At 36.6% G+C, this 14,796-nt stretch overlaps 1 long non-coding RNA gene across 1 annotated transcript; it reads left to right on the top strand.

Moving 5' to 3' along the window:
• The first annotated feature begins 324 nt into the window (after nucleotides 1-324).
• Nucleotides 325-1,157, top strand: LOC108468939 (uncharacterized). The gene is made up of 2 exons (XR_001869013.2): nucleotides 325-609; nucleotides 902-1,157. It is a non-coding gene; the product is annotated as an uncharacterized LOC108468939 (long non-coding RNA).
• The last annotated feature ends 13,639 nt before the right edge of the window (nucleotides 1,158-14,796 follow it).

Below are 14,796 nucleotides of genomic sequence, written 5' to 3'. Positions count from 1 at the left end.
AATTAAAACAAAATTAAAATGAAAGGGTCACTTTACACATAAAATAATTACAAATAGGATTAACGTGTAACGCGCGTGAATGTAAAGGGACTAGAATTGAGAATAGTCCAGGCCCCAAAATGTAGCACTGCAGCGCAGACTCGATTGCAAAAACGCGAAAGTTTTAGGAGAAAATTAAAAAAACATGTGAGACGCAAATAGGGACTAATTGGAACACGGAACAAAAGGGGAAGGACCTTCTGCATAAATAATCCATTTTAAGCGCAAAAGCGCGGATCCGGGTCTTTGGACTGGTTGACGCGCAGGTTACTCCTTCCTAAGCTGTGCCGTTTCATTGTTTGCCCAAAATTTAAAGGAAATTGAATGGCAATTAGCCATTCTTTCCGAACGCAAGCCAAACACCCAATTTGTTTAGGGTTTTGACTCAACAGCCTTTAATTTCTAAGGCTATTTCATCACCAGTACACCATTAAAATTGGTGACGGGTATGGAAGCAGCCTTTATTTCATCAGAATTAACACTCAAAGACCACTTTTACTTATGGATCCGCATTTCTAACCCCAATTTCGACGAAGAAGCCAAGAGATCTCATCGATGCATTTAGCAGAGGTAACTTTCTCGTTTTTCTTTCTTTTCTTTTTTTAAAAAAAAAAACTAAAAACCAGAAATATGCAAAAGAAGAAAAAATATATTGAAGACGGAAGAGAAAAATTTAAAATCACCTTCTGATTTTTTTTATTCTTAGTATTGGATTTTCACAGTGTGCGTAAAAAATTGTGGATTACATTTCTGGCTTTTATAGCCAGATTTTCAAAATAAATAAAAACTTAAAAATCCTATTTTCCTACTGTCGTTTGCTGTGAAATCTGTTACTGGCTCCTTCTGGTGTATTCTTTTGCAGGTACGGAGAAGATGACCCGGGGATCTCACGTGGGAAGGCGTTCCTCTGGTGCCCTTCCAGTGCATTCCAAGAACTTCTAGAGTTCTGGACTGCTGGAATTCTTTTTCTTTTTGGGATCTTTTGGGTTTGGGCTAAATTTAGGATATGGGTTTATTAGAATTGGGTTTTAGGTCATGGGTTATTTTGGTAATTTATGTATTTTGAAAATTGTAAATGGACTTTTTTAGACTATTTAGTCTTGGACTTTATTTCTTTATTTGGGTTTATTTATTTGCAAATATATTAAATGGGCCCGGACAAAATTGGTTAACTACACTTATGATGCGAGTCACTTGAAGGCGACATCTCTTTCTCCAGCTCTATGATACATCCATGCCTTATTAGCTCACACTTTGACTGGCAGGAGAGAGAGCACGGGAGTTGTGAGCATTACTAACGTGTATTATCTCTGGCGCATAGAAACCGGCCACATATTCGACTTAGCTTATTTTATCGCTTTCGCCTTTCGCTACCAAACAGATCACCATAGGAAGGGTCCCATTTATCTAGGCCCTTACGTAACTCATCTCGCTCGACACTTTGGCCTTCTCAACACACCAGAGCAGTCTTCAACACTTACCCTCGTCGGCCAGATGCCCCCTCAGGACATCTCGAGCATGATCCATATAAGGATGATCGAGCTACGACGTAGAGTGGACCCTCCTCAGAACAGACTATTTCAGTCTGATGTCGAGCATGACCCAGAGGATTTCACTGATGATGTTCCTCCCTATCACGAGGATCCACCTCAGTCACTATATTCGAGCCATAGATCAGTCCATTCTGCTGCTAGCTCTCGAGGAGTGTACTATGAGGAGTTCATGAGTTTCCGTCAGTACTGTTCTGAGCTGTTCGATAGGCATGATGCGACTTCGCAGCAGATCTGCTAGCATTTACATATTACTCCTCCAGTGCCAACGATGCACGCATCTGACGATGAGGACCATTGAGTCTATTTATCTTTATGTTTATTTTTATTTTTTGTTTTTATCTTTATTTTTATTTTTATTTTTATTTTGTTTTGTTTTTCTATTTTAAACTTTCTTTTAATTATTACGGTTGTTTCTAATCGAGTAACCCTCTTAATCATCTTCAGTATTGTGTTTATTTTCTTGTCAGTTGCTTAGAATTTTGTACTCCCTCCACATTTATCTACAATTCCGCTTTTCACTATTCTGAGAAATTTATCCACCGTTCAGGGCAGTTTCGATTATCTCCCTATCTTATGATATTATGTTTCTATTATGTTTATATATTTTTGTACATTGAGGACAATAAACATCTTAAGTGTGGGGAGGATATTTATATAATCATTTGAAAATCCCTGAAATATGCCTTGTGCTTAAGTAATTTCCTCATATTACTGTTAGAATGAATTTTTCTTCGATTTATGATTCTTATTGATATGTTTTTAGATTAAATTCATAGATACTTGTGCATTGATGGTTTAAAATTTAAGATACTAGAGAATCAAGCATGACAGGTCTATTTTTTAGAATAAAAAAAAATTAGGTTGTTTCCCTAAATTGAAGTATTACCTTGAAGTTTAAAATTTGCAAGATTAACATCAAAAGCCATAATTTTTGTGAGATTTTGAGCCTTTAAAGCATACATTTTTTCGTGCTCACTTTATTATTGGTTACGAGTGTGTCAATATTGAATTGTTATTCTAGAACCTGCTTCGATTATACATGTCGAGACCATACCTTTGATTTGATATACTGAGATGATAAAGGCACCAAGGTTTTAATCCATTTACCCCACAAAAAGCCTACCTTCACAATTAACCCTTAGTGAACCCCTTTGAGCCTAACAAACTGTTTCTTAATTTATCCTTAATATTAACCCATACATCATACTTTTTGATTCATTGAGAATTTTTCCTATTTTATTGACTCCTTTTTTTTATCGAAATTTGATTTGGTTAATTGCCTAACCATGTTCTTTTATTTCAGTTGTATAATTTTCTCTTATTATTCATTCATTCATTCAAAAAAGGAAAATAAATAAAATACATATATGTTGATTATTATTAGTTATTTGTCTTGAGCTTAAGTAGTTAATTTCATATTTTGAGAAGAATCTCATGTTTATCTTTAATAAATTCAATTGATGTAATTATTTAGTGTTAGTTTATTTTTCTAGTTAGGTAATTTATCAATTTGATCTCGATTCTAACCTTCTTTTTTTACCGTTATCCAAACCTTTAACCCAAGCCCCGTTACAACTCTTTAAAGACCTTTTAATTTGTGTATCATCTCATTTATAGTGGGGGAGATTTGATTTTCATGCAAGCCTATGGTAATAACTTTTCATGTTTGACTCTTGAGTGCTTAACTTTTGAACCTTAAACACTTTGAGTGCTTTGAGTGAATCTTTAGTGAGGATGTTAATCCTTTTCGATTTTGGATTAAAGGTAATTATTTAAATAAGGGGAAATACCTATATTTTCATGCTTTAAAAATGATAGACTTGGATTGCTTGTGCATTTAGTGCTCTTTTAGTTGAATTATCAAGGTATGATTATTTGTGAAATTATGATAAAACATTATTGATGAGAATTATGAATTGAGAGAGTTTAGTTTTAATTGTGAGTTGAGGATTTTGCTTGAGGACATATGTGATTTTCGAGTATCCTTAATGATTCCGAATGGTTCAATGGGCATAGTCAAGGCAAGAATGAAAGGACAAACGAAACAAGTAATATAGGTACGTACAAAACTTATGTGAGAATCGAATGAAAGTAGTGAGTTCATATTGTATCATGTATATGAAATGAGAAAGATTGTGTATAAATATGTGTTATGCCAAAATGGATTCATTTAGCTATATCGAAGTATGAATTGGATGTTAAATGAGGCATGAGTTATGTTGTTTTATCTATATATACATAAGGTATATAACGTGCAAAATACAGTTAGATGATGATATTAACACAATTCACCTGGGCTAAAGAAAATGTGAGGAAATGTTGGTTTGAATGAAGTTATATAGATAGTTGATTTTGTATATGTAAATGTAATCGAACTGATAAGAATGTTTTTTTATCCGTATGAGCATTGAAATAAATAAACTTGTGAAGCTTTGATAATTATATGATTGGAATTATGGTATAAAGATGAAATCAAATGAATTTATATTATAGTATATGTAAATGGATTCATGTTATAAAGGTGAAAGTATATGTGGACATTATAATTTATGAAAATGTTAAATTTATGAAAATGTTTAATATATGTTTATTCAATAAGTTGAGTTTAATACTTTACGAACTTACTAAGATTTATAGCTTACTTTGTGTTATTTTTCTATGTTTTATAGTGATTTGAACGTTCGCTAGGGTTGGAAGCCGGTGGAGATCGCATCACACTATCCGATTTTGATTTCGGTATTTATACAATTATAACTTGGTTATATGGCATTTATAGGCTAGTAAGTTCATGATATGTTTTGGGATATGATATAGCCATGAGATTTGGCTAGCTTTTGATGTAAATTATTTTTGTGTATTTGACCATTTAAGTTGGCTTGAATTATGTGTTTGATAAGTGATATATGTGCTTTATAAGATACCTTGCTTTGGCATGTTTGCCTTGGTTGTTGATATGGCTAAATGGTTGTTCATTTGGTTAGTTATTAATTGATATATCAAGGCTTGAAGAATGGTATATTTTGATATGATGAATTGATTTGTTTGAGAAGCATGATTTAGTTGATGGAAAGGTTATAGAATGCATTTAGAAGTTATGTGAGTTTGATGACTGCGACATATTATTTTGGCATGTAATTAATCATGGAATTGAGTAGTAGAGAGAATGGCTACATGGCATAATATATGTGTTGAAATGGCATGAAATGTCTTGTTGTAGGAAGGCATGAGGAGGGTGAAAAATGTGGCTTAAACCAAGCCTATTTTCATTCCACACAGCTGAGCACACGAGCATATGGATTGACCATCTATGACATATGGCCTTGGCACACGACCGTGTGTCCCTTTAGGTGCCCTTTCGAATTAAGTCAGTATATCCTACAGGTTTGACACGACCTAGACACACGGGCGTGCCTACTGGCCTTGTGTGGTACACGAACTAGCACATGGGCGTGTGTTGATCGTGTGACCCAAGTCAATAACCCCTTTAGATTTCACACGGCCTGGCACACAGGCATGTCATCTACCATGTGGTGCAAGTCAGTATGTATGCCCTGTTTTCACACAGCTTGTGACACAGACGTGTCTGGTGGCTATGTGAGGCACACGGCCTATTCACACGGGCGTGTGACTACTGATTTCATGAAAAATTTTATAAGTTCCCAAAGTTTTTGTATGTTATCGGTTTAGTCTCGAACCACTTTTAAAGCATATTTAGGGCCTCATAGGCTCTCTTAAGGGACAATGTCATTGTGTTAGTGTGATATTTATATGAAATTGAATCATGTATGAGAAATGTACATTATATGTTGTGATTTGATCAGTAATGCCTCATAATCCTATTCAGGCATCAGATACGGGTTAGGGGTGTTAAGACCCTATAGGACACTTACTGTAATAGATGATTATGTACACCAAATTATAAGTCTGGAAGATTAGTAGTCGAAGTAAACAATTTTCTCTATATGCTTCTTTTATTTTTTCTTGTTCTTCTCTCGTTTCTCTTCATATTCTTTCTCCCACAACAGAATAATGGCTACAAATCAGGAGCCACAACAACTGTTGCTGAACAACCCCAAGCCACCCGCATCCCTGACAAACCAAGCACTCAAGCACCATGGAAGGTGATGACACTGGTAATCAGTGAACAGATTAGTATTAGGAGATTAGCACTGAACTAGATTTGCCCATTTAAGAGGGAAAGACGAGTTTGAAGATTTCAGTTTAAGAATCCACATGGAGAAGAGGAAGAAGTGCAAAGGTGCGTAGCGGCTGACTGGAGCTCATTTCGAGCCTGCTTACGTACTTTCACGGGATCAAGTCATCCGTAGTTCGAAGATTTGACTCCATCCAGGATCAATGAATATAAAATAAAAATAATTAAGTAAAAGGACCAAATTGAATAAAGTGTGAAAGCTAAATTATAGATTAAAAGAAAATAAAAAGGACTAAAAGGGCAATTATACAAAAAGTATAAATTGAGGCGGTTTATCGTGAAGAAAATCTAAGATTTTTTTATGTTTAGTATATTATTATATTATTATATTATATTATATTATATATATAAACTAAAGAAGCAAATGAAAGGAAATAGAAACAGAATGAAACGAAAGCAGAGCGGGGAGAAAAGAAAGAAAGAAGGGAGAAAAGGGAAAATTGAAGGTTTGAAACTTTAAGCTTTAATAGGTAAGTCAATCAAGCCCTTTTACTTAATTTTGATGTTTTAGAAGTTTTAGAACAAAGTTTTGATGAAATTAAGTTAATGTTTTGATAGATATTAGATTTCTAGATATTGTCCATGTTAAATAAAATGATGAATTAAGGGCTAAATTGATAGAAATTCAAGTTAAAAATGATACAAGGATTGAATTGTAAAGTGATTCATAAGTTTTATGCTTTAAGGACTAAATTGAAAGAATTTCGAAATTATGGTTTTATGATGAAAAATAGATAATTATGTCTAAGTTTGGTTAAAAATTGAGTATAAATAAAGTATGAATTAAGATAGAAAAGTAAGTGAATTTAGTTAGAATTAAATTGAAATTAAAGTAAATCAACATTTTGTACTAAGACTATTTTGGACAGCAGCAGTAGTCTAAGTTTGAAAAATCACCAAAAATTGAAGAAATTGAATTAGAGGATGAATAAAATATGGAATTAAATATTATTGAGTCTAGTTTCTTATAGAAGAAACGATATAAGCAATTGAATTGTAAATTATGAGATATAATGAATTTTGTGAGACAAGGTCAGAATGAATTTGGGTTCCCCTGTTCTGACTTTGGAAAATCACCAAAAATTGAATAAAAATAATTAGAGGCTTAAAGCTATATGTTTAGAATCCCTAATGAGTCTATTTTCAGGAGAAATCAACGGGAATGCTATCCGAGTTCTGTACTGTGAGATAATTAATTTTTAGTGAAGAAGGGGTGAATTTAAAGAATAAACTGTACTTAATGGCTAAACCAAAAATTCTGAAAATTTTATTGTAAGAAGATTTGTGAGTCTAGTTTCAGGAAAAATTAGCGGATCTTAATTTAGAATTCTGTAACTCAAGATATGAATTAGTAATGTATTAATGATTATGAATTGTATTAATTTCGTAGTCAATGTGGTACCGGAAATGTAACGCCCCAATTTTCGGGAATTCTGTGAATGTTGGCATAGGTTTAATTATGTTAGTGGGCCTCTAGAAAGCCCAAACTTAAGATAGAACCCGACAATTTTAGTTAATTTTTGTTCCATAAGAAAAAGGGGGTGAAATTATGAAATAGGACCTATGTGAAAATATTTGAAAATGCTATAGGCTAAATTGAAGTGGCCAAATAAATAGGAGTGCAAAATAGGAGGATTTGCATGACAAACCTCCCATTTTACATGAAGTGGCCAGCCATCATGTTGTTGTAGACAAAATGTACACTTGATATCCATAATTTATGGTACAAATTGATACAAATTGATAATAGGTTAGGTAAATGTTTCATGATAATAGGTTAGGTAAATGTTCCATGATAATAGGTTAGGTAAATGTTCCATGATAATGGGTTAAGTAAATGTTTCATGATAATGGGTTAGGTAAATGTTTCATGATAAGAATTTCATGTCTTTTGTATTAAAGAATTAAATGGATGAAATATGAAGTTTTATTAAAAGAAAAAGGGGTGAAAAGAACAAAGTTTTGTCCATCTTTGTTCATCATAGCTGAAAGTTAGAGAAGAGAAAGGAGAGGAGAAAGCTCTTGAGTATTCGGTCATTAGGAGGAGGAAAATTGAAGGTAAGTTCTTGGTACCTTGCTTCTATTTTGAGGTTCATGAGTTCTTCTTGATTCTACCTTAACTCTTGAAGCATATTTTGGTTTTAGTTGTGTTGTGAGCATTTAGTCATGAATTAAAATGAAGGAAATGGTTGTTGTTTCATGTTCTTTTGATGAAAAATGGAAGATAGGTGAAGTTGAGCCAAACAAATGAGCATGCATGTGCCTTAGATGCTAAAAGGAAAAATCGGCTAACATGTTGTGCTTTAAAATGATGAAATGGAGATTATACTTAAGTAAAATCATAGATATGTGATGATTGATTGGTGATATACATGTTTAAATAACAAGCATGCAAGATAGGTGTATGAAAGAGTGATTTGGTAATAAATCTGCTTGGGACAGCAGCAGTAACGTGACTTTGGAAATTCACCATAAATTGTGGGAGATGAATTAGAAGCTGAATAAATTATGTAATTAAAGCTTATTGAGTCTAGTTTCTAATGAAATAAACAAGAACATATTTTGAATTCTGTACAATGAGAAATTTGATTCGTAATGAAGAGTGGTCAGATTAGTCAAACAGTGAAACATGGGAAACTTTGAGAAAAATCTGGTATTGATTGGCTAAACCAAAAATTTTGAAAATTTTATGGATAGAAGATATATGAGTCTATTTTCAGGAAAATTAACGGAACTTGATTTGGAGTTTCGTAGCTCCAGTTATAAATAATTTAGTGACTGTTGCTCAGGAAGACAGCTTGCAGTGAAATTATGATTATGTGGTAAACATTGACAAAAATTTGTTAATGAGTTGCTTATTGATTTCTTATAAGCTTACTATGATCTGTAGGTGTGGTTGGCGAATATGGTATGGGGTTAATATGTAGTTCGTGTTTGAATAGTTAGATTAACGTGTTAGTAATCCAATTGTAGGCAGTTCGTGTGTGGATCTCATCAAGATATCGTAAGCAAATGTGTGTAACTAACACCTCTTTCTTAGTCTGGATCGGCAAAAGTCGAAAAGCGAAATGCCGAAAACCGGTATTTTGTAGATTTATGAAAAGCGAATGCTCGTGAGGTAAATCGATTAATGTTTTTGGTAAGCTGCAATGTTTGGACTGCAAAGTGCATGATTTACGTGCCTCGATATTTCGGGCTTAATGGGCCAAAACTGGAATGATGGACCAACGGGCCCAATTCAGTAAGAACCCTCGGTAGTGATTCTGTTAGTACGTGAAAGGTAGGAATATGCATGAAAAAAAACCCTAAAATAGATAAATTACTGAAATACCTTTAAAAGTGGAAAATTTACAGTTTTACCCCTAGGTGATAAATTATCGAAATACCCCTAGGGTTAAATTGACCTAAATGCATATTTAACTGTTGTTATTTACTGCATGCCATGTTGTTATTATCTGATGCATGGGATTGGGATATTGATGGAGGAAGTACTGAAAGTGGCTTGTCCACGTACTGGAGGCTTTGCCTCAATTTATTGTTAATCGAGCGAGCAAGGTCAAGAATCGTGGAGTGTTAAATGGGTGGGTTGAGCTATTCCTCACATGGAGTGTATGGCTGGTACGGTGGAGTGTAGTGGTTGGTGGGTTGAGTAGTCTCCCAAATGGGCTTGCATATGTTTCTTGATGTTGCATGTATTTTGAAATGGGCCTATGGGCCATCATTATCTGAATAAGGGCTAAGGCCCGGTTATTGTAATCTGAAAAGGGCTCGCCCAAGATCATCATTACTGAATGGGCTTAGGCCCAATAGGCTTGAGCTGACTTGGGCTTTGAATGGGTTTTCCTTACACTCGAGTTTCCCCAAACTCACCCTTTTATTTTCATCCACGCAGAAATCCCCAACCATAGTGGGCTTGGAGTCGTGAGGGAATTCGGAGTGGCCACCCGCTCGAAAGTTTGATTTTCTTCCGTGAACTGGACATCCTTTTATTTACGTTTGAAGTTTTGGGTTTTAAATGTAATAAGGCCGCTTAATTATTTTTGATGGTTTTATATGTTTTATTAAGATAGGTAATATTTATATTTAACTGTTGAAATTGGATAGCTTTAAGGCGCGTTTTCAAAAACAGTAATTGTTTTCAAAATAACACAAAAACAAGCAAAGCTTCCGCAATGAAGATATTTTCCAAAGTTAATCACTTTTCCTAAAAAGGACTTAATCAAATCGGTTTCCTAGAAATATACATGACGTTAAGGTATGGCAATGGTGGTTTGCATGTCTAGGATTGGATCCGAAGGGAGTTTGGTACTTAAGCAGTCCGATGGACTCACCTCCTCTTTTCCGGTTTCCTACCTAGTGCACAGCTTCCATTCACTTTAACCCTTAATGAATTAATCTTTTGAACATCAAGTACGATTTTCTGGACTTAGAATGGAAATTTTTTTACGTTTTTGATGTGGCATGCCGGATCCGGCCATAACTTCTGGGCCGGGTTTGGGGTGCTACATTTAGTGGTATCAGAGCCTAGGTTGCAACAACTCGGCTGTGGAATGGGTTTACAAAAACAAAGATTTTCGAAAACGAAAATTTTATAAAGAATGCGAAAAACTCGATTTTCAAAATTTAGATATTTAGAAGGTGGCATTCAATCTCCTACCAAGCTCGTAAGTATTACTCGAACTCTTTCGAATATTTTCTCAATTATCTGTGCATCTTGAAACCCTACTAGGATACTCTAGATAGGATGATTCTGAAACCATAGGAAAATCTGATAAGAGACTGAAACTGTAGCTAGACTTCGATTCTACGAAAACAAACTTTGAATTACTGTCTGATTCATAAAACATCTGTAATAAACACTGGAATATTGAATTGATGCATAAAAATTCATAATCAAGATAAATCGATATGAGTACGAGAGCTACTCGGGGAAGAGGCCGTGGTCGAGGCCGAGGTAGTACTCAAGCTGGAAATTCGTCTTCTGAACACATACCCACTAGAGTAGCACGACCACCACCGACGGATGAGAATGGGCCGTATGATAAAGCCGCCGAGGATGATGCCTTGTCACAGGCAATGCTTCGTGTTCTGGAAAGGGTTGCCGGAGCAAGTTCGAGCAACGAAATTCAGGGATCTATTTCTGAATGACTTCGGGACTAACGGAACGAAGATCTTTAAGGGCGTGTCTGGTATAGCCCCGAATGTGGCGGAATATTGGTTGGAGGCCACAAAACGGATTATGGACGACTTGGACTGCTTTGAGGAGATTGTGAGTGGGGTATCTGTACTAAGTCCTTTGGGTCACTCGGTTAGGGTAGACAAACTGTATAGGGATGTACCCTTAGAAACTCAAGGTAAGATTTTCCCTGGAGATCTGATGGAGTTACCATTCGGAGAGTTTGATCTCATTTTAGGAATGGACTGGCTTGTTAAGCATAACGCGACTTTGGATTGTGCCGCTAAACGAATGGTGTTAAGGACCACAAAGGATGAGGAGGTTATAGTGATAGGTGAGCGAAGGGATTATTTGTCCAATGTGGTGTCGGCTTTAAGAGCCGAAAAGTGGATTTGGAAAGGTTGTGAGGTCTATTTGGCATTTGTAAGTCAGTCAGAAGAGGAGGGACTGACAGTGGATAAGGTTAGGACCGTAAAGGAGTTCCAAGATGTTTTTCAGAGGAGCTTCCGTGATTGCCTCCGAACCGAGAAGTTGAGTTTGGAATAGACTTATTGCCTGGAACGGCACCAGTATCTATCGCACCGTATAGAATGGCACCGAAGGAGTTGGTGGAGCTAAAGGCTCAAATTCAAGAGTTGTTGGATAGGGGCTTTATTAGGCCAAGCGTGTCTTCATGGGGAGCACCGGTGCTATTCGTGAAAAAAAAGGATGGTACGATGCGGATGTGCATTGATTATCGCCAGTTGAACAAACTGACGATTAAGAATAAGTATCCACTGCCAAGGATTGACGATCTATTTGACCAGCTTAGAGGAGCTTCTGTATTTTCCGAGATTGACCTTCGATCTGGATATCATCAGTTAAGGGTCAAGGAGGCAGATATCCATAAGACGGCATTCAGAACTCGGTATGGTCATTACGAGTTTCTAGTTATGCCATTTGGACTGACGAACGCTCCTGCAGTATTTATGGATCTGATGAATCTAGTTGCCATCTGGCCCAGTATCACTGTTACCTGAATGGGCTTAGGCCCAATAGGCTTGAGCTGACTTGGGCTTTGAATGGGTTTTCCTTACACACTGAGTTTCCCCAAACTCACCCCTTTTATTTTCATCCACGCAGAAATCCCCAACCATAGTGGGCTTGGAGTCGTGAGGGAATTTGAGTGGCCACCCGCTCGAAAGTTTGATTTTCTTCCGTGAACTGGACATCCTTTTATTTACGTTTGAAGTTTTGGGTTTTAAATGTAATAAGGCCGCTTAATTATTTTTGATGGTTTTATATGTTTTATTAAGATAGGTAATATTTATATTTAACTGTTGAAATTGGATAGCTTTTAAGTAGCGTTTTCAAAAAGCAAGAATTGTTTTCAAAATAACACAAAACAAGCAAAGCTTCCGCAATGAAGATATTTTCCAAAGTTAATCACTTTTCCTAAAAAGGACTTAATCAAATCGGTTTCCTAGAAATATACATGACGTTAAGGTATGGCAATGGTGGTTTGCATGTCTAGGATTGGATCCGAAGGAGTTTGAATCAAGCGATCCGATGGACTCACCTCCTCTTTTAGGTTTCCTACGGTGCATGACTTCCATTCACTTTAACCCTTAATGAATTAATCTTTTGAACATCAAGTACGATTTTACGGACTTAGAATGGAAATTTTTTTTACGTTTTGATGTGGCATGCGGATCCCGCCATAACTTCGGGCGGGTTTGGGGTGCTACATTTAGTGGTATCGAGCCTAGGTTGCAACAACTCTACTGTGGAATGGGTTTACAAAAACAAAGATTTTCGAAAACGAAAATTTTATAAAGAATGCGAAAAACTCGATTTTCAAAATTTAGATATTTAGAAGGTGGCATTCCGAATCTCCGGCTCAAGCCTGTAAGTATTACTCTGAACTCTTCTGAATATTTTTCTGAATTATCTGTCTGTACTGAAACCCTACTAGGATACTCTAGATAGGATGATTCGAAACCATAGGAAAATCGATAAGAGACTCAAAGCGTAGCTAGACTTGATTCTACGAAAACAAACTTTGAATTATCCATCGATTCATAAAACATCTCGTAATAAACACCGGAATATTGAATTGATGCATAAAAATTCATAATCAAGATAAATCGATATGAGTACGAGAGCTACTCGGGGAAGAGGCCGTGGTCGAGGCCGAGGTAGTACTCAAGCTGGAACTTCGTCTTCTGAACACATACCCACTAGAGTAACACGACCACTACTGACGGATGAGAATGAGCCGTATGATAGAGCCGCCGAGGATGATGCCTTGTCACAGGCAATGCTTCGTGTTCTGGAAAGGGTTACCGGAGCAAGTTCGGGCAACGAAATTCAGGGATCTATTTCTGAATGACTTCGGGACTAACGGAACGAAGATCTTTAAGGGCGTGTCTGGTATAGCCCCGAATGTGGCGGAATATTGGTTGGAGGCCACAAAGCGGATTATGGACGACTTGGACCGCTTTGAGGAGATTGTGAGTGGGGTATCTGTACTAAGTCCTTTGGGTCACTTTCTTGTTAGGGTAGACAAAGCGTATAGGGATGTACCCTTAGAAACTCAAGGTAAGATTTTCCTGGAGATCGATGGAGTTACCATTCGAGAGTTTGATCTCATTTTAGGAATGGACTGCTTGTTAAGCATAACGCGACTCTGGATTGTGCCGCTAAACGAATGGTGTTAAGGACCAAAAGGATGAGGAGGTTATAGTGATAGGTGAGCGAAGGATTATTTGTCCAATGTGGTGTCGGCTTTAAGAGCCTAAAAGTGGATTCGGAAGGTTGTGAGGTCTATTTGGCATTTGTAAGTCAGTCAGAAGAGGAGGGACTGACAGTGGATAAGGTTAGGACCGTAAAGGAGTTCCAAGATGTTTTTCTAGAGGAGCTTCCAGGATTGCCTCCGAACCGAGAAGTTGAGTTTGGAATAGACTTATTGCCTGGAACGGCACCAGTGTCTATCGCACCGTATAGAATGGCACCGAAGGAGTTGGTGGAGCTAAAGGCTCAAATTCAAGAGTTGTTGGATAGGGGCTTTATTAGGCCAAGCGTGTCTTCATGGGGAGCACCGGTGCTATTCGTGAAAAAAAAGGATGGTACGATGCGGATGTGCATTGATTATCGCCATTGAACAAAGCGACGATTAAGAATAAGTATCCACCGCCAAGGATTGACGATCTATTTGACCGACTTAGAGGAGCTTCGTATTTTCGAGATTGACCTTCGATCCGGATATCATCGATTAAGGGTCAAGGAGGCAGATATCCATAAGACGGCATTCGAACTCGGTATGGTCATTACGAGTTTCTAGTTATGCCATTTGACCCATTTAACGCTCCTGCGGTATTTATGGATCGATGAATCTAGTTGCCATCGGCCCATAGATCTTTATTACTGAATGGGCTTAGGCCCAATAGGCTTGAGTGACTTGGGCTTTGAATGGGTTTTCCTTACACACCGAGTTTCCCCAAACTCACCCCTTTTATTTTCATCCACGCAGAAATCCCCAACCATAGTGGGCTTGGAGTCGTGAGGGAATTTGAGTGGCCACCCGCTCGAAAGTTTGATTTTCTTCGGTGAACTGGACATCCTTTTATTTACGTTTGAAGTTTTAGGTTTTAAATGTAATAAGGCCGCTTAATTATTTTTGATGGTTTTATATGTTTTATTAAGATAGGTAATATTTATATTTAACTGTTGAAATTGGATAGCTTTAAAGCGCGTTTTCAAAAAGCAAGAATTGTTTTCAAAATAACACAAAACAAGCAAAGCTTCCGCAATGAAGATATTTTCCAAAGTTAATC

The sequence above is a fragment of the Gossypium arboreum genome, chromosome 8, assembly GCF_025698485.1.
Source record: "Gossypium arboreum isolate Shixiya-1 chromosome 8, ASM2569848v2, whole genome shotgun sequence".
NCBI classification, from domain to species: domain Eukaryota; kingdom Viridiplantae; phylum Streptophyta; class Magnoliopsida; order Malvales; family Malvaceae; genus Gossypium; species Gossypium arboreum.
This window is presented reverse-complemented; position numbering and strand designations above follow the sequence as displayed.